Source organism: Prionailurus bengalensis, chromosome A2, assembly GCF_016509475.1.
Source record: "Prionailurus bengalensis isolate Pbe53 chromosome A2, Fcat_Pben_1.1_paternal_pri, whole genome shotgun sequence".
In the NCBI taxonomy this organism is placed as follows: domain Eukaryota; kingdom Metazoa; phylum Chordata; class Mammalia; order Carnivora; family Felidae; genus Prionailurus; species Prionailurus bengalensis.
In genome coordinates, this window is record NC_057348.1 from 75,691,132 (window position 1) to 75,716,323 (window position 25,192).

Here is a 25,192-nt window from a genome sequence, read left to right on the forward strand (position 1 = left end):
AGTAGCCTCTGCATGTATTCCCCCGTGTTCTTGGGGATAACCTTGAGTGATAGAGAAAAGGTTACACTCTGTTTAAGAAGGCTGCAGCGTAGGGCGCCTACGTGGCTCAGTTGGTTAAGTATCTGACTCTCGATTTCAGCTCAGGTCATGATCTCACGGTTCATGAGTTCCAGCCCCTCATTGGGCTCTGTGCGAGCAGTGCAGAGCCTGCTTGGGATTCTGTCTCTCTCTGCCCCTCCCCTGTTTGCAGGTGCTCTCTCTCTCTCTTTCTTAAAATAAATAAATTAATTAAAAGAAAATAAGAAGGCTGCAGAGTGTAGTGTGTTAAGCTTTCCACCAAAAACAAGGTCCAGAGCTTAAAGTGATAAATCTGTTATAGAAATATTGACTCTTATGCAATGGCTGAGGTACCACCAGATTTTGTTCGGGAGCATCATCAATCAAAATGTTCATGTTTACACTTTTGAAGTTCCCTTTTAAAGCAAGCTCGAAGCACATAATCCCATTTGGAAATTTTATTTTCACCCCATTTTAATTTATTTTATTTTTATTTTTATCCCATCATTTGTTCATAATTTCCTCACTTAAAAATAAAAGTTTATTTATTTTTGATAGAGAGAGAGACAGAGCGTGAGCAGGGGAGGGGCAGAGAGAGAGTGAGACCCAGAATCGGAAGCAGGCTCCAGGCTCCGAGCTGTCAGCACAGAACCCAATGTGAGGCTTGAACTCACGAACTGCGAGATCCTGACTTGAGCCGAGGTTGGACACTTAACCAACTGAACCATCCAGGTGCCCCAATAATTTCCTCACTTTCATGTCTTTATATCTTTCTTGCCTCTCTGATCTTGCTGGTTTTTTTCTCCTACTTTTTTTTTAAATTTTTTTTCAACGTTTTTATTTATTTTTGGGACAGAGAGAGACAGAGCATGAACGGGGGAGGGGCAGAGAGAGGGGGAGACACAGAATCGGAAACAGGCTCCAGGCTCTGAGCCATCAGCCCAGAGCCTGACGCGGGGCTCGAACTCGAACTCCCGGACCGCGAGATCGTGACCTGGCTGAAGTCGGACGCTTAACCGACTGCGCCACCCAGGCGCCCCTCTCCTACTTTTAAGAGATCCTTGCTGAGGTTTGTGATCTTGCCTCAGACTCCCTCCCTATCCTGTCCACCTTGATTTCTCACTTTCTCTTCCTTCTTACCTTTTATCTTTTTTATGCTTTCATTTACTTCCCCCTCTAACCCACTATACATTCCTTTCTCCCCTTACCTACTTCTGCTTTTTGTATCACGTATTACAAGTCATTATTTCATACATAGGGGAGCATTGCTGTCCTCTCCGCCAATTATGAAACAGAACATCACCAATTTAATTGAATCCCTATCCCCAACTCTATTCCCCCATTTCTACCTAGAAGTAACTACTGTCTTCTCTCTTATTTTGCATCCTCTTCTATTGCCGGAGGCAGGAGGCAGGACCCTGTCCCCAGCACTCAGCCTCTCCAGGGGCATCCTCTCTTGGCTGCTGGAGGCTAAGCCCAGGGGGTCGGGCACGAGGGGGCTGGAATGACCCCCACTGAAGCCAGGGGAGGGGAGTGGGGCAGATGGAAAGGGTCACTCCTTCGCTGCAGAATGTGGCTGAATGTGACCCCTTTGAGAACCATGTTTATATTCAGATGAAATGTCCCCACCTCTTTGACATATTTGAATAAGAAAGGGCTGTTGCATTCAATGAACTTTCAGTAAGCACCTTCTCAATGATCAGCACTATTCCTAATAGGACTTTATTTATGGGGCCCTGGATTCACTTCCCTATTCACTTTCCTGTTGCCCCTTTCTTTTGGATAGAGAAACTCAATTATACTTCAAAATATATTTTTGTGTCGAGGATTGTCTGTATCTTTCAATTTGTGGGTATTTGTGTTCAAAGCTGGGTTCAAAGCTGGTCTACCTTTTAGTAGGTTTGAAATATTTCACAGACACAAAAGAGCTTGGACTGGAGGCATACACCCACGGGGCTAGAACCCTAGCTCAGCCACTTCCTGGTCGGATGACCTTGAGTACATCACTTAGTTTCCCTTAGCCTTGGTATTTTTGTAATATGTAAAACTGGGTATAAGGAGAGGACCAGGTCTCAAAGCTGTTTATGAAATGAGATAGCGTATGTAAAGGGCTCGTTGTGGAGCCTGGCGTATAGCACTAAATAGATGTTAGCGGTAGTAACAAAGGTTTTGAGCTTAGAACATTAAGTTGAGATGTAATGTATCAGAAGCACTTATTTGGGGATCGAACATAGCATTTGAAGGCTGTGTGGTTGCTGTGGCAAGCTCAGAAACAATAGGAGGCATAGGAGAAAAGAGAGACATGCTCTCAACCTGCAGGCGTAGAAACAACATTTTTCTGACCTGAGAACTTTTGAAGTGGCCCCTGGAGGAGGCTGTATCTGTGAAATGTCATCTTGCTGCAGAGGAAGTCGGACCCTCGCTTCCCATACACCTGTTCTTACTGCCGGTGCACTCCATATGACATGACATAAACATGCCTCGTTTTCTGGGGAGGTCGGCCACCATCTATCTGTCAGATCTTTGCCCTCCTGTTAGAAAGAATGTGATTCCCTATGTCATTAGTTATCACAGGGCAGGTCAGAAGGCCCTGTAAAACTCTTAGATCCTAATGGTAGCTCAAACCGCGGAGTTCTCAAAATCAGCTGTGCAGATTGATTGGAAAGCAAGCTGACTGAAGAGCAAAATGATTTATTCTGTCAGGGGTTACTACCCCATTGATTTTCCTCCAGTTGTGGATTGAATAGCTTCAGTGCCCAATCTGGAATGCCGAGGGAATGATGCCCAAGTATTACTGAGAAACACAACAAAACCAGAATTGGGGTCAGATTGTATATTGACTTTGTGTGCTGCTTTTTTTCAAGCAATTTTATAACTAAAATGGCCATGATGATTTAACACCTACTTTGTGATAAATGATTTTCTATTTGCAAAATGCTTTCAGGGGCACCTGAGTGTCTCAGTATCTGTGAAATGTCATATTGCTCCACAGGAGTTCGGAATCCTTGCATCCAACTCTTGATTTCGTCTCAGGTCATGATCTCACAGTCATGGGATCAAGACCCACGTTGGGCTCCATGCTGGGTATGGAGCCTTCCTAAGATTCTCTCTTTCCCTCTCTCTCTCCCTCTGCACCTCCCCCGCTCTCTCTCATGTGCACATGCTCTCTCTCTCCAAAAAATGCTTTCCTACTCTTTTTCAGTTCATCTTCAGAAATCCAGTGTTGATAGGCTTTAATTACATTTCTCTTAATGAGAAATGTAATTTTCTAATAAATTTCATAAATGTGTTCTTCCTTTCTATAGTCATTATGCAGAATCTGTAGAGTATTAGAAATCCACCAGGCAGATAATGGTGAAATTTTTTTTTTTTTTAACCTATTTCCTTGCTTTTCAATGCTGTTACAGTGACGGAAACAACTCACGAGAAAGTACTAACGTGTTTTGCTGCTGACTGATAAATACTTGCTCACAACCTTGGAAATTCTATTACAAAGTTTAATAATATTTATTTTTGAACCCTTTAAAAGGTAACATTTGTGTATTATAATTTTTTTAATGTTTATTTACTTTTGAGAGAAAGAGAGAGACAGAGCATGAGCAGAGGAGGGGCAGCGAGAGGGAGACACAGAATCCGAAGCAGGCTCCAGGCTCTGAGCTGTCAGCACAGAGCCCAATGTGAGGCTCGAACTCACAGACTGTGAGATCATGACCTGAGCTGAAGTTGGCACTTAACTGACTAAGCCACCCAGGCGCCCCAACATTTGTGTATTACAAATAAAGTTGCAGTGGTCTATAATATGGCATACTTTCAAGTATTTGACTATATGATCATGAAACACATAAACATTAATAAATGGCATATGATATTGTAGGCAGTATCTTAGTATGATATGTCAAGGATGAATTTCTGTTATTTAAACCAGAGCACGCTAATATCTAGCTCACGCTAACTTCTCTCATAATGTTTTAGACATTCCACTCCATATTACACAAGATTATGATTCTTTAATGTTGTTTAACACACACACACACACACACACACACACACACACACAGTTTTGTTTTCCTGGCACCTACTGTGATGTTGAACTCATAGTATAGTGAATCCTTCTCTGTCTGTGTGTGGATTCCCTTCTGTATGTGCTATTTTAAGGTATGTTGGGGGACTTGAGTTAGGTTTTCACTTTCAAACAGTTGTGATTTTCATTAACCCTTAGTTAACAGACATTTTTCTTTTACCAAAATGCTCTTTCCAAATTTAGATATTTACCATGAATAGTTTCTTCTCGTTGTGTCCCCCCAAAAGGCTCCCCGCCCAAGTCTTGGAGAGCTGCAAGACAGCGTCATGTAATGGAAAGTGTGAGACTAAGGGTATGGAGACGTCTGTGTTACCCAGGTGTTCCTTGTGTTTCTACTCTGGGCTGTGGGAGATTCTGTGAGACTAAAGAAAAGAGATCAGTGGAATCATTGGGGAGCGGAACCCCGGTTACCTTAACAAGTCAAGCCACCATATAAATTCACACAGAATAAGTGTAAAATGAATAGTTAGGTGTAGGTACTGTGGGAGGTAGGAAGTATTTTGTGAATTGAGGAAGTGTTCTCACTTTTTTTAGATAGTTTTTTTTTTTTTTAGATAGTTTTAGAGAAACTCCTCCTGTGTAGGACTTAAGGAAACCCTTAAAATATATGGCCACAAGAAACGTGGGTCTAACTTGTACACTTTTATACTTTAAAAATGGGCAGCTCATCTATTGCTAAGAAGTTTGCATTCATTCAACACATGCAGACTTTCTTCTTTTGGCAAAGCATTGCTCACTATCTGGGGATGCAGAAATGCATAAAGAAGTAGCAGGTGCACGGAGAGGATGCTCACCGGCCATTAAGTGTCTGCAAAATTTGTTTTGTGTGTGTTCAGAAAGCAAAATCTCTGTCATGGTATCTACTGAGAACAGGTGTTGTTAATGATTGATGGAGGAAGTAAATATTGACCAAAGCCCAAGAAAGATACGATCGATACGTTTCAGGGAGTTTCTGTTCTTTTTTCCCAGATTCCTCAATCTTGCACAGATGTTATAAAAGAATATACCTGCTGTAGATGCAAGTGCCTGAAAATTTGAACATATATTATTATGAAATGGAAGCATTATATAAATACTTAAGTACCTTATCTGTTAGCGAATTACTGGAAGATGGTACATAAAAATGAAAAACGAAATGAAGTTCATTCACGGGCCCCCCACTTCCCCCGTCTTCACTCAGTTCTCTTCCTGTGCCATACTACTGAAGGGACTTCATGCCCACTGGACATGCCCCTCAGTTTCAAACCCATTCTCAAGAAAGGGCCCAACTTTAATCCATTAGCACAAAGTTCAGTCATTATACGCGCCCTGTTTTAAACTATATCTCTAGTTGGGGCATAAAAAGTTTCTGTCTTATCCAGAGAAGTTGTCAATGTTGACAGAGGAATGGCACATATAACTTTTCTGGGGGGCAGGGGAAGGGTGTGTTTGAAGTGAGCTCTCAATTCTCTGGGTCTTAGCCATGTTTTATTTATCAGGATCATATTCAATCTAGATCTCAAAGTTACCTTTTCAAACCATAAAAAGAGAGACTGAATGCTGAGTGACTGAGCTTAGCTGGAAAGAGCAACGTTTGAAAGAACCGATGTTCTGTTTTATTTTATTTGGATTTTGAGCATTAAAATCTAAAATCTCTTGTAAGTACGTGAGCGAGCAAATAGTGAGATAGAATGATAAACCATGTAAATCATCCATCTTCCTCTTTAAGAGGAGGAGAAATACGTGAAGAGGAGGAACAGGGGGTACAGGAGAAAATTATGAATGTGAGCTGAGCAGGATTATGGAGAGAAGCAGCTAATTGGAGATTATCTGAAAATAAAACATCTCCAGCACTCCCTGGGGAAATTAACTGCCAGATGAGAAGCATATTGTGAGAAGACAATGACTAACGTTATCTTGTAAGAACAGTTATGGGATGACAGCAGTTCTTTTACTTAAAAAGAAAAAAAACCCAACAAAAACCAAAAACCCATAAATCAGAGAAGGATGAAAGAAAAATCCATGTGATGAGCACTAACCAGGATAGACACACTGCAGTTCCTTTGATGAAACTAATTAAGCCCCTGTGTATTATCTCAAGGGCTGGGAGATATTTTTAGAGGTGATGGGTAGGAAAGAATCACTTCGGGAAAACTCAAAGTAATTTTCAAAATTCAGAGCAGAAGTTTAAAAAAAATTTTTTAATGTTTGTTTATTTTTGGGTGTGAGCAGGGAAGGAGCAGAGAGAGAGGGAGACACAGACTCCGAAGCAAGCTCCAGGCTCTGAGCTGTCAGCACAGAGCCCTCCGCGGGCGGGGCTTGAACTCACGAACCTCGAGATCATGACCTGAGCCGAAGTCGGATACTTAACCGACTGAGCCACCCAGGTGCCCCCAGAGCAGAATTTTTAGGCTGAATGTTGTTTGCCACTGAGCTGCTGGAAAGTATTTGTGTCACAGTTTGACTGATGGTCAAATAAATCTTCAGAAGACCCAAGAAGTGAGGTGCAGACCTGTGGGTACCATGACTGTCAAGGAGGTGAGTGCCCGCACCTCTCCCAATCACTGGAGGTTGTTTCTTGTTCTGGGTGTCCCAGGGGTAGCTTCTCTGGATGTGGCTTCGGAGGACCGTGCTTTTGTTTCTCTGCTGAAATGGGCATGGAGCCCACTGGCCCTGCGTGAGCGTCGGTTGCTTTTGGTGCTGTTGTGGTTGTAGTCCCGTGTGAGACATTGAGAATTGCCGCTTGCATTATGTACACACTGTTGGAAAGTCAGCTTGGCTCAAGGGCCGTCACCATATCAGAAGGATGAGCAGTGAGTAGCTGTCAGCTCGTGGTGTTTAACCAGGTACATACAGAAGTGTGTCCTCTGAGAGTTGTAAAAGAAGGAAAGTAAAGAAAAGACCAAAGGAAAAGGAAAGGAGAGGAGAGGGGAGGGGAGGGGAGGGGAGGGGAGGAGAAGGGAAAGGAAAGGAAAGGAAAGGAAAGGAAAGGAAAGGAAAGGAAAGGAAAGGAAAAAAAGAAAAAGAAAAAGAAAAAAGAAAAAAAGAAGGTGCCCAGAGGTTTTGAGGTTAAAGTCTGGATGCCTGAGAAAAAACAAACAAACAAAAATTCTGTAAGTGATCGTGACATGAACTCCCAAATTCATTGCATTGCTGGAATATTTACTTAAGTTGACAGAAAATTATTTCCTTTCTCCATAGCAATTGTAATAGGCTACCGTTGGCCGTAATCTTGACCTATCCCTAGAAGCACCAGTGTTATTTGATCAAATTGTGGGAAACATGTTGTGTGGCAAAGAAATCACGAGGCATCCAGTCACTCTTTTTTTTTTTTTTTAATGCCTATTTTTGAGAGAGAGAGAGAGCAAGGGCGAGCGAGGGAGCAGGGGAGAGGCAGATGGGATCCAGCGCTGGCTCTGTGCTGACGGCAGAGCCTGATGCAGGGCTCGAACTCACGAACCGCAAGATCATGACCCTAGCCGGTGTCGAACGCTCGACCGACTGAGCCACCCAGGCACCCCCCAGTCAGTTACTCTTCAGGGAAGATGGGAAACTGAAATAAATGATTAGGGGAGACAGCAGACGCCCCTGAAAAGGGATGTCCCCACACTAGGAATCTTCTCTGGAGGAGGAGTATAAGTAATGTTGTCAGTTAATTGAGCAGAGGAGTGAACAGCATGGAGATGAAATGAGAGGGGACTGTCACAAAGCACAGCCTTTTTCAAGAGTTCATAGAAGGAGGTGCTATGTGACAGCAGGTCTAGTAGGATCCATGGGGGACCTCCCTTAATAATGAGTGGCAATAGTGATTAACAGGATGTATGAACTGCTCTGCAGTGCCTGAAATTTCATTCAAGTTTCCTTCCCCCTTTTACTGCTTTTTCATTCTGCTTTGTGGGAGGAGGTCCCAGGCCTTAAACTACGTGCACTTAACATTCAAATTTTGAAAAGCATTTATAAAAACCCAAGGTTTTCCTTTGATTATTAGTCTATCCAGTTACGAAAGGCTTTTATTATTATTATTATTATTATTATTATTATTATTTGTTTCCTTCCCAGAGAGGAAGGCAATGAGATACAAAATGAAAGGGGGAAAAAAAAAATCCCTCCACGACTGCCTTCTGGCCAGAATGTGTAACCTGCTGCCATAGAAACATCTCTCTGATCAGAGAAATGATGACAGAGCGGAGTTCTGGTAAAGCAGGTTTCTGCGCCTAAGGGTTAACGTTTTCTTTTCTTCTCCCCAAGGCAGTTCCATCTAGCGTGGTCACCCATGTCAATTTTACCGGAAGGTCTCCAAACATCTGTAAAATACTGATTAAAATAGACACTATGGTACTATCACAGGAATGTGGTGTCTTTTCTGTGTCTCCGTCTTACTCCAAGAATTGCATTGGCAGTTTTACTTAAAGCAAATATGTCATGTAAATCTCCTGGAGTGATCCTGGCCAGACGGAGACGAATATGTTGGTCAAGCTGGGCTGGAGGGATGGGCTCCCGTGAGCGGTCAGGGAAGAGCCATTCTTCGGGGGTGCGGAAAACAAATGGAACGTCTCTGAAATGCCCTTGTGGTGTCTCTCGGAGGAAAAAAGAAAGTCCGTGGCGGAAATTCAGGCAGCCAGAGAAGGCCACTGTAAAAAAAAAACACTCGAGGGTAAGAAGAACCACATGAGGGAAACCACATGGAAGTCGCAGAGCCCGCTCATTTCCTTTTGGCGGGTGGAAATTAGGATGTGGGACGACCACGTCATTAAGAAGCATTTATTATCTCTTTTATCACCTTTCTCATTGCATCATGCTTCAAAGGTCAAAGTCGTTTAAGGAGTCCTTAAATAATGGTCCTGTTCCCTGCCCCACCCCCTAGGTTTGTGCCAGCTGGGAAGCAGGACACAAAACCAGAGAGATGGAGGTCGAAATGCCAGCTCTGTGACAGTCCCAGCTGATGGGGAGTGCGGTAGAGGGACAGCCACCAAGGGCTTCCCAGGCTCCTCCCTCCTTGGGGCATTGCCTCCGGCCCCGAGCCCCCAGCAGGCACAGCCCGCCCAGTACAGGCACCTTCTTAGCCAGCTGGGAGAGCAGAAAGGGAGGCAGGAGGTTATCTCGAAGACTCTTCTTGCGGCTGGCTCAGGTGTGAGGGAGGGGGCGGGAGAAGCTGGAGAGGGGGCGAGCACTTGACCCTCCAGAGACAAGGAATGGAAACGTCATCTCTTCCATGGGACGAGGCACAGTGGGAAAGGTCCTTCACCCTCTAGACCCCTGTACTGTGCTTCCATAGCCCTCGGCCGTGAACCTGGGGCTTGTCCCGCTACTGCCCACCAAGCCACTCTGCTCTGCCGGACCTTGTCCTTGTCCTGGCCCTTTGGCACAGCACATGTCCTGCAGGTGCGTGGCCCTCACCAGGGAACACCCTGTCCACGTCGCCTCCCCCTCTTCCCTAGGACGGGCTGTCGGTGAGAGCTCATGCTTTTCCTCTTTTCCGAGAATGCCTTTCGTATTGACTGTGCCCTGTTCAAAGACTGCTCTCCAACCGTTCCCGTTTTCCAAACATCTGCACCGTTTATCCCTTTATTCCATTCGCTCTGGTTTTTCCCAGCCTGCGTCTCGTCTTCTTCACTTAGGGTTGCGGGTGTAGATGTCTTGCCTCTCCAGTTAGATTGTAGGGTTGCTGGGGACAGAATCGGTGTCGTCTGTCTTCTGTGCCCCTTCCTGGGGCTAGTCTGATGGGTGGTGCAGTGCTTCTGTGGGTGCTAGGTGTGTCTTATCTTGAGCTCTCTAGAAAACAGACTCTGTGGCAGAACCCACATGGGAGGGTTTTAGGAGGAGGGACAATTCCAGAACAGCGGTGCCGAGGGAATAGGGGAGGCCAGACAAATACAGGATGATTAGCCACCACACTGCTCGGAGCTTCTCAGAAAAACATGGCTAGTTAAGCCCTGGGACATGCACTGTCCTGCAGACAGGTCTTTGGAACCCCTCCCCTCACAACAGTCTGTCACAGGGCAAGGGGTTCTTGTCTTCTGTCTCTCATTGGCCAAGGTTACCCCATTGGGCTTTAAGTCCCTGCTTCCAGGTGACCCAGCGCCTGTGGTTAGCCTGTGGGGTGGCCAGATCCTTTACCCCAGAGCCCAGTGCTCCACAAGAATCCCCAGGTGGTGGGAGGAGACAGAGCCCCCACAATAGCAGTTAAGTGGACCAGGATTCCCCCGCTGCTATAGCTCTTGCCACACTAACCATGACAGAGGCTGAGCCAGAGCCATCACCCCAGGGAGACTGAGGCAGCAGGCGATGTTAGGAGACAAGGGGACGGACAGCAAGGGCAGGGACCTTACATAGAGCAAGCAGCCAGAGGAACAGCGTGGGGAAGGGCAAGCAAAGGTGTGAAAGCACATAAAGTGGGTCTAATACAGCAGCCAATAGATAGATATTAGCCTAATAACTAAATAGAATAAATGCTTAATAAATCTTTATTCATTTCTGTTGGCTTTCTGTGTTTCTACCTTACGGGTGTTATTGGGATAGACGAAGAGGGATTTAAGAGTTAACACAAACTAAATACATAAGTCTTGAGGGATCAGAGGACAGGAAGGATTTAAAAAAAGTGAGATCAAGGGAATTAATCGAAGAAGGCTTCCTGGAGGAGGTGAGTTTTGAGTTGTCTTTGAGGGCTGTAATGGTAAGGATTTGTAAAGAGGAGGGAGTTGTCTGCAAAGGTCTATTGGAATCTTAGGATCTAAGCAAAATGCTAGGTTTTAGGGTAGATGTTAGACATCTGCTATGATAGTTGAGCTGTGTCATTTTTAAAAATGTTTGTTTGTTTGTTTTGTTTATTTTTGAGAGAGAAGGAGACAGAGAATCTGAAGCAGGCTGCCCGCTATCCGGGCAGAACCAACGCGGGGCTCGAACTCCTGAACCACGAGATGATGACCTGAGCCGAGGTCAGGCTGACTGAGCCACCCAGGCGCTGCTAGCTTCATCATTTTTTAAATAATTGTAACAACAAGCTAGAAAGTTGCTACCGCTACTTTGGCTCATGATCCGAATTTTGGCAAAACATAAAAGGTGGTTTTTGCCTTTCACATGAACAAAATTAACGTTGATGGTATCTAAGTTGGCAAAGAAGTGGACAGTTTTCTTATACATTCTGGGAAGCATTTAAATAATCACAGCCCTCTGGGAGGCAGTTTGATGTTTTTATCAAATTTGAAATGCAAATTAATGACCTAGAAATTCCCTTTTTTGGAGTGTATACGGACGTAAATATATTTATAAGCTTATTCATTGCAATTTTGTTTCTAGTAGCTAAAACGGGTTCAAATGAAATATCGGTCAGCAGTGGGATGGATAACGAACAAAGGCATATCAGGCATATCATGTTATGTGTCTGGTAAAAGAGACCCTATGTACTGCTGTGGATCGATCTTAAGACACACTGAAAATGCAAGTTGTAAGAGATCGTGCATGTATCAGCCCAGAGATATAAGAAACAACATGGGGCAAAACTAAAAAAAATTAAGGGGCACCTGGGTGGTTCAGTCAGTTGAGCGGCCGACTTCAGCTCAGGTCATGATCTCATGGTTCGTGAGTTCGAGCCCCGCAACGGGCTCTGTGCTGACAGCTCAGAGCCTGGAGCCTCTTTCGGATTCTGAGTCTCCCTCTCTTTGCCCCTTCCCCCCTCATGCTCTGTCTCTCTCTCTCTGTCTCTCAAAAATGAATAAACGTTAAAAACATTTAAGAAAAACTAAAAAAATTAAAATCTCAACCTAAGGATTGGGACATTTATTGTGTTTCTTTCTGCATGTTTTCCCTTGCCTAATTTAAGGCAGAAAAACCCCTCGAAGGTATCATCCTTTAAAGAAGAACCAAAGTCCACGTCCCAGAAGGGGTCAGAGGAAATGTCCATGTCAATGCTTAAGAATAAAGGAGAAGGAAACAGAAAGATAATGGGGAAGGAAGCCATAGGTAGTTCTGTGGCAATGATGTTTCACAGAACGTTTAGGATGAGGAATTCTTTTTTATGAATTGAAGAAAAACAAATGCCAACTGATTTTAAGGACCTTTTTTTTTTTTTTAATGTTTATTTATTTTTGAAAGAGAGAGAGAGGGAAACACAGAATCCTAAGCAGGCTTCAGGCTCCCAGCTGTCAGCACAGAGCCCAATGTGGGGTTCAAATTCGTGAACCGTGAGACCATGACCTGAGCCAAAGTCAGGCACTCAACCAACTGAGCCACCCAGGTGCCCCTAAAAAAGCCTTTTAGTAGAAAGTCAGAAAAGAGTATAAGAAAATCGGAATGTAATAATGTAACTCATTGTGCAAAGACAGATTTTTTTAAAAAATAGGTTAATACTGGAAACAAAAACATTTTGATTTTATGGTGCAGATTAACAAGTTTTCTGTGGGCACGATGAAAGATTTTTATACAAACTGCTTTGTTGTAAGCATGACATTGCAAACGAGACATTTTTCTTTTCTTGTTGTAATTTAAATACTGACCTAGGTGGACCAAGTATGTAGAAAAAATCGGTTTCAAAGCGCCGAGGACCCTTTTCTGCCCCATCCCTGATCGGGGCTCAGACACATAACCCCTCCTTCTACATACGCTGTGTAAGGCGGGACTCACCCCCCCCCCCCCCCCCCCCCCCCCCGCCCCATGAGGTAACTTGTTCTTTCCTTGGACTGCTCTGCTCCTTACAAAGTTCTTAGTACTCTATGGAAGTAAAATTTACCTCGGGGGAAGGTTTACCTCTAATACACATTAGAACGAGCTTTAAAAATTGATCAAGGCCCAGTCCCCACCCTGGACCAATTAAGTCCCTGGGAGTGGGGCCCAAGCATCAGCTCGTTTCTCTAAGTGCCCCGGGGAGTTGTCTGTACCGTGAGGGTTGCCAACCACTCTACTCCTGGAAGCCCGTCAGATTTTTAAAGATCACTCTCCTGTTTGAATTTCGTATCTTCTCCAAGAAAATGACCTGCCAGTCTTCTTGTGAAATGGCTTGTAATGTTGTAAAAGTCTGTATGGTGAGTATCCACGTACACTGAAATCACTGTACGAAGGCTTTTCTCTTGGCGGGGCGCCTGGGTGGCTCAGTCGGTTGAGCGTGGGACTTGAGCTCAGGTGATGATCTCGCGGTTGTGAGTTCGAGCCCCACATCAGGCTCTGTGCTGACAGCCGAAAGCCTGCAACCTGCTTCAGATGCTGTGTCTCCCTCTCCCTCTGCCCCTCCCCTGTTTTTGCTCTGTTTCCCTCTCTCTCGAAAATAAATAATCATTTTTAAAAAATTTAAAAAGGGGGCTTTTCTTTATAAGACATTTGGTTGACATACAGTTAGAGCCACGTACATCATATTACGAGAAAACAGACCAAAATTTGATCATGGGCTGTTTAGTATGTACACATCGGCTTGTATTTGTGTGTCTATACTTTAAGAAAGTTTGTTAACTTGAAATTCGGGGTCTACTTGGTTGTAGCAGGTAGACTAAAATGCAACGTAGGACTACACAGATTTGGGGGTTTTTGGAGTCAAAAATCTATGTGTTGAGCAGGTGCTTGTGAGTCTGCCTTTACTTTTAAATTTTTTTTAAAGAATTCTGCTTTTTGTAATGATTTAAAAACCAACCCAGGTGGCACCTGAGTGGCTTAGTTGTCCAATTCTTGATTTCATCTCAAGTCATGATCCCAGGGTCATGGGATCGAGCCTCACATCAGGCTCCGCACTGACAGAGGGTTCTCTCTTCCTTTGTCCTTCTCCCTCCGTCTCTCTCTCTCTCTCTCTCTCTCAAAATAAGAATAAAAACAAAAACCAATCCAGGGTAGTGGTAGAAATAAGCCAAAGGTAGGACACATACTTGCCTTGGTTTAGTGGGAACTCAATCAACCAAATACTGCATTTTAAAAAGAAGGATATAACAGCATGTGTGTGTGTGTGTGTGTGTGTGTGTGTGTGTATACACACATACACATATATATATACACACACATACACATACACACACACACACACACACACACACACACATATTTGGTTTTGAGTTTGGTGGTGAGAACCAGGAATTATGATATGGAGAGTGTAGAATCTAGGTTTCCTCCAGAAATCTGTGCATATTATTTTACACGGCAAATTAAGATAAACCTACCCTTGTATTCACAATTTCTGTGATTTGTGAGGATTGTTTTTGCCTGGGGAAATTATGTTAAAATTGATTTTCTCATCTTCACAGTCTCTCATAAGAGAGAGACTTAGAACATCGTGTGCGTGTGTGTGTGTGTGTGTGTGTGTGTGTGTTTGTGTCTAAGGCATTGTGCCCCCTTCCAGAAAATGCCCTGTTCCTGGACCCCTAGCTGGGTACGGGGACGAAGATGGGCTGATCTGGTCCTTAAACATGGCACCTGGAGACTGGCATAATGTGAGAGATGGTGTCAGAGGAGAAACGTAATTGAAGTGTGATCCAGGCACGGATGTAAAGAGGCCCAAAGTGGGTGTCGGAGAGATGGCAAATCTGGGGAGGAAGCGTTGGAGGGGATCCCCAGGTTTTAGGAAGAGTGTAGCTGTCACAGGCTGTTAGGAGGAGGGAGCTGTGAAAGGCTGGTTTTGCGAGTAAGTTGCAAGTTGATCTTACCTTTTTCCCTCATAAAGGATGTAAACTATCTCACCATTTCTACTGAGGCAAAAACAAGTCCAGTATCGCTTCACTTTAGCTGATGTGCTGATAGTGGTCAGCAGTCCGGAAGTCATACCTCAGCCCAGGTTACATTTCTTGCACTGCTCTGCACTTACCGACGCTAGCCCTATTCCTGATTTCCTGCCCGGTGTTCACACACTCATCCCTGATGAAATGGGTTGCATCTGTCGGAAAATCCTGGTGCTCTTCATTCTCCTTTTTCACCTGGCCAGGTGTTCCGCGTCCTGCCTCACCATGAGCTGCTCTCTGGACATGTCACACCAACCGTGTGTGACGTCCCCTGACCCAGAGGCTTCATTGCTCACATTTCATTTTGCGGTGCATCATGGAGGCCGGTGGGGGTGGGGGGCGGGGTGGGGGGGGACAAGGGACTGGGAAGGGCCATGTCGCTGACAGCCACAGTCCTGTCCCCACTGCCGCACACCGTCATCTCAGGTAACTCAAGGAGACCATTTCTTCCTGAATGGTCCCATTTCTTTTTCTTCTAATCCCTTCGAGGGAGTGTTCAGCCTTGGAGAGTAATGAAACCCTATCCTCCATGGCCCCTTTCCAGCTGGGTGCAGTTCTAAAGTGCGCTCAAAGCCAATACTAATTATGCTCAAAGTTTCTTATTAATAACAGAGTAAAGACATATGTGAGTGAATATTGAATATTAATTTTCGCTAATGAAAGGCCTTGGCTATTTTATTATGGATGTGAAGCTGTCTTGGTATCTATGGGTGGGGCATTGGCATAGAGCCTCAAATGTCAGGAGGGGATGCCGGTGCCCTCTGGCAGGAAGCTTCCAATTTTCTGGGACGGCTTTTCCCACATTTTTGCTAAAAGCCTGTGGGTAGCTCAGCGGCTTGGCAAATACAGCAAAACCTCCTGGATTGGAGCTGCTCTCACCGAGAATCTGTGGTTGTGCCGTGGGCCAGAACAGGTTCATTTTTACATTTCCCATGCTTAGCTTTTATTAGATAAATGTTTAAACTAATTTGTGAATTTAGTTTAAATCCACTTAAGAGAATGTTGGGCTCATAGAAAGTTACCAGTTTCACGCATACGCATGATTTATGCTCTGCCTAGAGTCGTACCTAGTATACAGTAGGCTCTTAAAAGTTTGGTTAAGAAACTACTGAACGTTATTAAAGCCTCTGAGTTTCTTTGCTGGGTAGCACTTTAAAAAAACAGATTTGTTATTGTTTGCACTCGAATGTGACAAAATTAGGTCTCTAAAAAGATGCTTATCAATTTCGGATGAATCACATCAATGTATCAATTTTTTTCTTTTTGCATTTGTAAAATATAATGAATCACTTTTTTTTCTTTACTTTTTTAATTGAAGTGTGTAACATACAGTGTTATATTAGTTTCGGGTGTACAAGATAATGATTCGACAATTCTATACATTACTCAGTGCTCACCACGATAAGTGCTGTCTTCGTCCCCAGTATATAATTAGAGCAATCGCTCTTGGCTTCACATTAAGAGCCTCACTCAAGACCAATTAAATCAGAATTCCAGATGTGGGTTTTGGGCGCTTGTGGGGGGCAGGGAGGGACGGTCTTAATTCTTTAACAGTTTTATTGAGGTGTAATTAACATACAACAAACTGCATCCATTTAAAATGGACAGTCCGAGGAGTTTTGACTTACATATTCCCCTGTGCATCCATCACCGTAATCAAGGCAACCACGGCACTGTCTGTGGATTCCCAAGAACCAGGAGGGCTGAGAACGACCACCATAAAGGCTCAAAATCATGAGCTGCTTAAGGCACGTAACTTGTAGTGTCTTCTCATCTAACAGTTAATAATAACAGCATCAATGAGACTAGTTACTTATAATTTCCCAGTCTAGCCCATTGTCTCTTTTGAGACAAGATACAGTCGCATTAACAAGACAGTGAGAAACATTATTATTTTTTTATGTCAGGCTAACAGTGTTTCCCTCAAAATCTCTTTCTGCCCCGGAAGGACGGTCTCCACACATAGCCTGGGGTTGGGGACCGTTTGTCCATGGGTCCTGCTCTGATACGTTCGTTGGAAAAGGCAAGCTTTTCCTAGTAATCTGAGCTAACGTGATGGAGCAGACTACTCCTTGCCGAGCCACAGATGTACAGCAAGGGGCGGGGGCAGGGCTGTGAAGGAGCCAGGGGGAACCGGCTCTCTAAGGCACCAGGAATGTGTGCAGGCTCTCTAAGGCACCGGGACTGCAGTCAGGGGATCACAGATCCCAGTGAGGCAGATGGAACTTTGTAATCGACTAATGCTCTGTGAATCAACTGGGTAAGAACTCTGCTGACTGCTGTGCAGCCAGTGCTAGTAAAATGATACATGTTTAGAAAGTGATGTAAAAAAAAAACACAAAAACAAAAAACAAAAAAACCCAGCCAAATGGAATAGCATTAATGGCCAAAACTAGGAAATTGATTAAATGAATATGACTTATTTATATGGTAGACTATTACCCAGACACCAAAATTGATCTTGTATGATATTTAATGACTTGGGGAAATGTTCATTTTGTTAGGTGGGTACAGCAGGTTACTAAATCAGTGCATAATGTATTTCACTACTTCTGTATTGAAAAATGTATACAGACACACATACATACAGACAAAAACAACACTCATAAGACATAAAGGCCAGTTTTTATTTTTTTAATGTTTGTTGGTTTGTTTGTTTATTTATTTATTTATTTATTTATTTATTTATTTATTTATTTATTTTGAGAAAGAGCGTGAGCAGGGGAGGGGCAGAGAGAGAGGGAGACACAGAGTCTGAAGCATCTCCAGGCTCCGAGCTGTCAGCACAGAGTCTGACATGGGACTCGAACTCATGAACCTGCAAGATCATGACCTGAGCCAAAGTCGGATACTCAACCGACTGAGCCACCCAGGCGTCCTGACAATTTTTATTTCTGGTGGTGGAAGACAACATACCATTTTAATTTCTTTCCTTTAATTTTCTTGTACTTTCCATATGTCGAAAAGCGAAACCACCTTAATAAATGCCGCTAAAAATCAGCTGTCAAAGTTTCCCCCAGATAAAAATCAAATACTGCCTAAAACAGTCCAGTTAAAATGAAGTACAAAAATAAAAACCATTAGCATTCCTGCTTCGAACTCCTGTGCGTTACCCTGTAGGCACCCGCTAAGTGCTTCTTGAGCGATCTGAATAATGACAGGAGCGACACAAAATAAATAAACCCCCTGCTCAAGTTGGAACTCGCTCAGTTGCTTTTCAGAGTCATCAAAGCAGATTTGTTTTGTATGTTCTATTAAATTCAAGTTCGAGGTTGCAAAGCATTTGTGTTACTGTTGAAGGGTGTTGGCATTTCATTTCGTTTTGACTTGACTCCAACTGTTATTTAGCAAGAGGACTGGGCGATATGCAAATAAGCGGGTTTCTGCCCAAGGGCTGTGGCATCGGTTCTTGAAAACTGATTTCGAAGGAGTGTTCTCTCCGACGTGGGGGAAGACCTGACATGGGTCCGCGCACCCCTCATGTGGAAGTTAAGTGGCTGAAGTACAGCAGGGACTCCCCAAGGCCCCGTGCGCGTCCCTTGCATCCGACCCTCTGCACGGCGCCTGCGCTCTGGCCACCGCTCTGGCCACCGGCGGTTGGCCGCCATCTTGGTCTCCCTTATCCATCCCTCTGTCCTCATGGTGCACAAACGTCCTCACATCTCCGCTGCTCCCTAGAGTTCCGATTCAGGGAGGTGGGCCATGTTTATGGCCCATCCCAGCCAGAGGTGCTTTTTCCCACCTCCAGACTCGTCTGCACGTTGTTGGCACTTCACAGCATGTGTGTCAGTCACACGCTTCACGCGCTGTGAGGCCAGACACGTTCCTCTCTTTGACCCATTTCTCCCTTGGCCTCTGAATTCGCGGGAGCACAGCAGGCCTTATGGCGACTGATTTCTACGACCTCGGGTCATCTCTCAATCCAAGAATATGGAAAGTTTGTAAGGTGCTTGGCTTTTCCCATGGGGCATACTTCCACTAAGCGTGCTGTGGCCTTATTTTTATTTTTTATTTTTTTGGCATATACGGATCTTCCTCGACTTACAGTGGGGTTCTGTCCTGATGAACCCGTCGCAAATTGAGAATATCCTAAGTCTAAAATGCATTTAATACACCTGATCTCCCAAACAGCACAGTTTAGCCTGTAGCCTACCTTGCGTGTGCTCAGAACACTTACATCAGCTGATAGTAAAATCATCTAACACACAGCCTGTTTGGTGATCGCGTGGTGAATATCTCATGTAATTTAGTGAATACGGTACTTAAAGTGACCAACAGAATGGGCATGTGGGTACAGAATGGTTACAAGTGTGGGGCTTGTTGACTCTGGTGATCCCACGGCCCACAGAGCTGCTACGTGCTGCCCAGCATCGCGAGAGGAGCGTCCCACGTATTGCTAGCCCAGGAAAAGACCCAGATTCAAATTTTGAAGTTCAGTTTCTACTGAACGCATATTGCTTTCATACCATCGTAAAATCAAAACGTGGTACATTGAACCAGTGTAAGTCAGGGACTGTCTGCCCTCATGTCTGAAGTTAACTGGCTTTCCAACGTTAACTGAGGTTTTATGTCTCGGCTAGTGTCTTCCCCTCCTCACAAAGTTTTTGTGTATTTGTTTGCTTGTTCAATGACATCAGCAGAAATAGAAGAGGGATGCCATAGCACAGAGTTAGGCAGACCACAGTCAAATCCCATGTTGGGATAATCCCACGTTAGGCAGACCGCATGTCAAATCCTCAGACATGGACAAGCTCTCTGACTTCGGGATGCATCACTGGACTTTTCTGTGCCTCAGTGTGCCCACGTAGAAAATCTGTATAATAATGGCCACATTGTGGGATTATTGTAGGATTAACGAGTTTGTGTAGGAACCTCTTAGTCCCTCCTGTGGGCCATGAAAGCTTCTCACTGAATACTGGAGCACACATCCTTTCTTCCTGGCTCCCTCCTTTCAAACCTGAAATCAGGCTCAGAATAAGGAAACTGCACTGAGGTGTGAGTACGGAGCAGCTAGCGAGTTTGCGTGTTTCAAACTGGTGTCCCGGCAAACTGCTAAGTCACATCCCATGAGCCTCCCAGGCGGTCACTGTAAGATCACCACCACACACATGAGGCCATGAATGCCAAGGGTCTCTTCTCTCTGCTTTGCTTAACCAACGTGATCTGTCCAAAGACTTTAAAATAATAGAAAATATACATCGCAGGCATGAAAGTGGCAAATGGTATTCACGGGTTGGCAGTTCTCTGTCCCATCAGGTGACTCTGGTCGGGCTGTGCCCGTGGCCACAGCAGAGGGAAAGGGAAGCGCCATGTTTCCTTCTTTTCTTGGAACTGCCATCTTTTTCTCGTCTCCCATGCCAGTGTCTTCTCACAGGACTCACAAGAGAAGAAAAGTCTCACTGTTCTGGAAACGCTAGAAAACGTTCCAAAACTTTCTCAGCGTCCTTCCTAGCAACAGATCCAGTGACTTCCTCCACATTTCTTCCGGGTGGCACTGCTCTCTTGGTGTTTATTACTCTTTGCCACCCACTAGCCATGCGACGCTGGGCCATGAGTTCTCATTCTGTGCCTCGTTCTCATTTTTCCCTCCTATTAGGTGGGACACTAAAATGCCCACCTCGGAAAGTTGTTATTGAATATATGGATCAAATACATGTCCAAAGTACCCAGTATGGAGTAAGCTTTCAATGTATGTTGGTGGGTAGTCATTCGATCTGCGTGAACAATGAATGCACCTGTGAGGTTGTGCGAGTAACATAGACTAGGAATCCCAAAGCTCGTCTCTGTGAAGTCCTGGCTTTGCTGCTCACTAGCTGTAATGAATGATTGATAACTTTCCCAACCTTTCTCAACCTTTATTTTTATCCATAAGATGGCAAGAAAAATACCTATTTTTCCGTGTCAAGTTAGATTACTTTTGTGAAAACTAAACCACAAAATGCCATACGACCCAAGATGGTATTATTATCTCTCATCTCTGCCTGTCTTTGAGCAGAAGCTGCTTAGTTGTCTTTGTGTTTCTTGTGGCTTGCACGGCAGTACCTTGACCCCAGTGGATCAGACGGTAATTGTTGAAAGAACAGTGTCACAATTCGACACAGCTGAGAAAAAAGAAGCAAGGCAAGAAGGCCTCTGCGTCTTCAACAGAGATGGCAGGAAATCTACACACACACTCGTGTGTTTGCTTTGTAGACAGGCCCAAGGAGCCCTCCCTTTGAAGATTTCCAGTCTTATTTACACAGTCAGTCCTGGGACGACCAGGGGTACCCAGGTAGAGCAGTGAGGACGTGTTGGGTTGTTCCAGGAGGGCACACTGACCACCATGAGAGACTGGAGCTTGACAGTCTGACCGTAAGGGTACAGACAGAAAAACTAAGAAAAGCAGACACAAGAACTTAAAAAGCTCTTCGGTGTGGGGCTTTTTACTCTAAGGAGAGATCCCATGAGGCTTCCTGAAAGCTAAATTAGACAAAGCAGTTGAGATCTTTGGAGAACAATTTCACTTTGGCAGGGGTATACCAGATGACCTAAAATGACAGACTGCTAATTTCCATGATTGCCTCTGGGAAGGATGAAACTAACGTGGCTCTGGTTTTGCAATATGTTTCTCAAACATAACTTCTTGGTCTGCTGCACAGGTAATTATTCTAACTACAAAGTTCATGTTGCCAATTATCGCAACTATGGCCTAATTTTCTCTAATGATGCTGAAATCTAATCCTTCTGGGTTTTGCGGTTTTTTACCAAGGAAATGGTAAAACCTTTATCCAGCAGATGAATTGCGTGGTCCCGTCAGTTTACATAGCTGTTTATATCTTACAGATGATTTGCAGTCAATTTGGAGAATTGGGAATTATTAATTTTAAGTAATGACCTCAATGCTAAACTACATTCATTTTTATTTCTTGACCGGTCTGGTTTTTGCTGTTTTCCATACCACTGTTTGCTCTGTGAAGTAGTGTCTTATTCAGTGTTCTTATCATAGCATGAACATCATTCTGGATGGCATGCTTGTCTAATTTGCAGGCGGCATGAAGGTGAAAGGCAGAACAAATATTTTGGAGGGGCGGAATTGAGAGGTTGCGAATTTTTGGCAAGCTGGAATAATGAGCTCCATTTTTAAAGGTGCAATATTAATGGGGTAAAAATAAAGCCTTTAGTTCGTCCCAACAACAATACCTACAGAACGATAAGGGAGATCTTCATTGTTAAGCTGATAAACAGCCGTAAGAACGGCCAGGAAATGAGGTGCTATAATTTTATTCCATACGTACTGCCCATTTGGACTTGTGGAGAACAGAGACTCAGGGTGCCCTACGGAGCAGGGACTTGCCACCCAGCTCCCCTGCCTGGGTCTGGAAAGGGGGAAGCTGTCAGGGTCAGGCAACTTCAGGCATGACTCTTCTCTCTCACGGTTTCTCTTTTGGCCTTTCTGCTTACCTTTGCATATTCGGGAGGTCCTCCTCTGACACCTGATGTCCACTTCAGATCCCAGAGAGAGCTAGTTTGATGGACTTGGCTGATCATCGTCTCTCTTCTGGGGCGAGACCCTTGCACAGAGCCACCTCATGGGCCCTCTGCCAGCCTCTGTGGGTTACTCAGGGGTATCCAGTCAGCGGCCGCCTTGCTAAAACCACAACTTATCCCTGCTTTTCAGAACAGCGGGCTGTGGTTGGGCAGTTGACATCAGAATGCAAATCTGAATATGTCTCCAAAGGCCAGCATTGAGACCAATGAGTGAAAGCTGCAGGAAGCAACGTTCGTCTCCATACGGAGTCCCTTAAAATGGATAGGGACATAGGCAGATGGGTGGTTGGATACAGTGACTGTCGAGGCCCCCTCCAATTCCCAAAATTTTGTGCTTGTATTTTGACCATCATTCTTTCATGTCTTCCCAGACGTGTCTAATGAAAACCCTCTTTTTGCATTGTCATTAAACTTAAGGTAATTCTGCCACCGTACAATTGGAATATGCCTGAGGTGTCAGAAACAGTAGTATTTTTGCCTCAGCCTCTTAAATAAAATATTTAAACGTTCGGTAACGTTTCGGTGAATTGTAAGTGGTGGTCCAGATACCCCTCGGGTAGGCTTTGAACTCATATTCGTGAGGGCCTGAGGCGGTTAGGGCAGATTTCAGTGGTGACTCTTCAGATAGTTGCCCAAGCTGACGTCCCTCAAAATAGTGTCATTAAGTCTTCGGGAGTGTGTGCACGCGCACGTGTGGTATAGTCGTGTGTGCGTGTGTGTGTGTGGGTCTGCGTAGATGTGTGTGTGTGTGTGTGTGTGTGGTGTGGTGGGTGTGGTTGTGTGTGTTTGTGTGTGTGTGTGTGTGTGTGTGTGTGTGTGTGTGTGTTGTGCAGGGAGAATGGAAATCCTTCCGTACCATGTTACTCCTGGCAGGAACAGCGGAAGTAGGATTTCATCAGAGGAGCTCTGCCGCCACCAGGAAGCCCGCGGGATGCTTCAGGCGCCACTGCCCAGGGTGCGACTGCGCATGCGTGGGGGCAAGCGCCGCCTAAGTAGACCCAGAGCGGAGGAGCCTCGCCTGCGGCTTGCGGGTCACTGTGTTCCCCGCCCGCCGGCCCACGGTTAGGAGAGAGACTAGCTTTGTGAACTCTCGACTTCCTCCATCCTGGGGCTGAGCCTGACCTCGCTGGGCTTCAATTGCCTCACTTAGAAATTATAAATAAACTGTTCCGGTACCAGTAGTGAGGTCCGAGAAGTTTGTTTGGATTAAAGCACTTCTTAGAAGCACGATGTCCAGCTCATATGAAGGACTGTAACTTAGCAAGTAGGATTAGCTTTGATCTCTATTGTTCTGTAAGGAGTGGGGGCCCAGAGAGCCCGTGGCCTTGATGCCCGGTCAAGCATGTGACTCCATGTCTCCCGGTCATACGGCCCGGCCTGGGAGAGATCGAGTCCAGCCCCAGCTCAGGATCCGACTTTACCTCCCCTAAAGACTTGATTCTGTCCTAGTGGTGTTCTTTTGCTTGGACCCTACCTACATCACCGTATTTCTCAGGGCATCAGTCCCTTCTTGAAAATTGGGCAACGATGTGATTTTATAGGGTCTTAAACTTTGGATACTATTAATTTAAATTGTATTTGTTTCATTTTATTTTTTAATGTTTATTTATTTATTTTGAGAGAGAGAGAGAGAGAGAGAGAGCAGGGAGGGGTAGAGAGAGAGGGAGAGAGAGAATCCCAAGCAGGCTCTGCAGTGTCAGTGCAGAGCCCCTATGCCGGACCCGACCCCACAAACTGGGAGACCATGACCTGAGCTGAAATGCAGAGTCAGACACTTAACTGACTGAGCTACCCAGACGCCCCTGAATTGTATTTGTTTTAAAACAAACTTGAGGGGCACATGGGTGGTTCAGGTCAAGACTTGGCCGTTTCTGAGTTCGAGCCCCACATCGGGCTCTGTGCTGACAGCTCAGAGCCTGGAGGCTGCTTCAGGCTCTTTCTCTCTGCCCCTCCCCTACTCACAGTCTCTCTCTCTCTCTCTCTCTCTCTCTCTCTCTCTCACAAAAACTAATAAACATTAAAAATAATATTTTAAGCAAACTTGAATTATCAGGTGCAAACCATGGGGACGAGGCAGAATGTCAGAGCTAGATGAGCTGTCTTCTCAGACTTTGTCTCTTTGGAAAAAATGCCTGTGCTCGGGCTCCATCCCACCTGAGATTCTGATTTCATGTCGAAGATTTATTTGGCCTGGGTGAGGCAAGCCAGAGATACTTTCAACAAGCTCTCGAGTATCGTTAAAAGTGCCCGCAGGGTAGAGAAGCACTTAGCAAGCCCAAGGTCAGACCATTAGTGCTGGGAGCAGGTGTAGCGCTCTTGGCTTCTGCTCTCCTCCTTACACACTGACCCCCAAGTTCTTGTTTAAAGAGGTTTTCTGAATGCTCCCTTCTGCGATTTTTACCCTTTCTCATCAAAGTGAGGCATTAAACAAACACAGTAGTTGAGTACTTCTGTTAGTTGGTTTCCGTTTAACGAAGGCTTCATTATGTGTAGCTCTACCTTAACCTTACACTTGTTTTCTTAGTGTGTTTAGCAACTCTCTTTATTCCCAGATGCCTTCTTTTCTTACCGCCTTCAAAGCCACCTCTAAAATGTAATTGCATTGCTGAGTTCTTCTCTGACATCGTCAACCTTGATCAAATACTTCATTCTTCATTGTTTGTTCCTTTCTGTCGGTGTTAGATTCTTCCTGGCCACAGCCTGTGTGTCGATGTGATTATAAAGCACATGGTGTTCTCATGAAGTATAAGAATAGAATAAGATCAAGTGCCTTCTCCCCCCACCCCTCTAATTTGTGTGCACAGTTGTTTCCTGCTGTTTAGGGGTCACTTGGGCTTTCATCCTACACTAAGATGTAATT

The 25,192-nt window shown here is 44.8% G+C and overlaps 1 protein-coding gene across 31 annotated transcripts in view; it reads left to right on the forward strand.

Moving 5' to 3' along the window:
- The window catches only part of NRCAM (neuronal cell adhesion molecule), a 287,175-nt gene that overhangs the window by 33,915 nt on the left and 228,068 nt on the right, over window positions 1–25,192 (forward strand). The gene's annotated exons all lie outside the window — the stretch shown is intronic.